The sequence below is a fragment of the Macadamia integrifolia genome, chromosome 7, assembly GCF_013358625.1.
Source record: "Macadamia integrifolia cultivar HAES 741 chromosome 7, SCU_Mint_v3, whole genome shotgun sequence".
NCBI lineage: Eukaryota > Viridiplantae > Streptophyta > Magnoliopsida > Proteales > Proteaceae > Macadamia > Macadamia integrifolia.
This window is the reverse complement of record NC_056563.1, coordinates 21,853,972-21,855,375: the sequence shown is the minus strand read 5'-3', so window position 1 is coordinate 21,855,375 and position 1,404 is coordinate 21,853,972. Positions and strand designations below refer to the sequence as shown.

The following is a 1,404-nucleotide window of genomic DNA, read 5'->3' as shown; positions in this document are numbered from 1 at the left end:
ATTTACTTCCCTAAGTTCTAATAGTGATTGTAGATCGTAGGTTTCTTAATTGTCTTCAAACTCCCTTGTCGAATTCCAGCAATTGAATTCTCCTAGTTCTGAAGACCTAACCCCAACCTCCAGAAGGTCTCCAAACACCATGGGACTGGGGTCGTCCCAATGCCCATCTCTTAATATGGATTCTATGAGGGACCAACCTATCCAATCCATCATCATACCCAATGCAATCACTGAACCTATTTAGAAGAACTCCAAATAGATGTCTGGAGATTAAAGCCTAGAGGCTCCGCCCTGCCTTTGGACTTTGAGTAATTTTTTCTACATTTTAATCGTCCATTAAAAAGATTTGTTGTTTTAGATGTTTCGATCTAAGTCACCTCAACCTTAAATGTAATTTCACACATAAAGTGTTGTTAGACAATTGCACCTCGAATCTTGATCAACTGATCATACTTAGCTACAACCCTCCTCGCAGTCAAAGATGCGAAAATTTGAAGATATTTTTGAAAATACTAAAACCTACTAGAGTATTTATGAATCCAAGGGGAAGGTGAATTATTCTATTTCTTTAGCTATGAGTGGGATTACAGCCATATTTCTTCTATGCTCTTATATATATATATATATATATATATATTTATTTATTTATTTTATAGAAGACCCCAAAAAGAGTTGAACTATTAACCTCTTTGTAATAAGGAGTAGACAAAAGAGTTGGTCTTTGTCAACTGAATTAACCCTCTTTGGGTTATGTGCCCTTACTTTCGTATAACACAAACCAAAATTTATTATGCTTCTATCATTGTGCGAGTGTACTTGAAGGATCAAGTCTTCCTTCACGTACCCACTCAGGAAGGGTATTTCAAACATTTATTAATAGAACCTTATTCATTGATAGGTGGCAAAAGTTAAGACTCATTGTTCCAAGTGTAGTAACATTAAATCACCGTAGATGAAGGAACTTGCGTATAAAAAAAAATGAATTTGTATCTGTTGCACGTACATTCACCTGAACATACATGTGAGAATCCAACACATGTCCCTTTTGCTATCATATATACCCCTCTTCACCCTATAAATTACAAGAAGTGTGACGGATGTTGGATCCTCACATGTGCGATCGGATTGAAACTATTGAAAAACTCTTGCGTTGCTTATTGAATGTATTTGATTAAGCTGTAAGAAATTCAAAATAAGGGGTGGACCTTAATTAGTGCGTCATTAATGTTGCTCCTCTACAATTAGTAGTCATGTATTCGAGTCAAAAAAACAGTATCTCTACGAAGCGACGATAAATCTATATATATTATGACCCTTAACGGACAGACAGGTAATGCCGAAACCTCATGCAAATAAAATAGATTTAATTTACAAATTATATCCCCTCAGTCCCTCCATCCACCT

The 1,404-nt window shown here is 35.7% G+C and overlaps 1 protein-coding gene across 1 annotated transcript in view; it reads left to right on the top strand.

Annotated features, from left to right (window-relative positions):
• Nucleotides 1-1,404, top strand: part of LOC122084114 (monoacylglycerol lipase ABHD6-like) — a 5,385-nt gene that overhangs the window by 1,202 nt on the left and 2,779 nt on the right. The gene's annotated exons all lie outside the window — the stretch shown is intronic.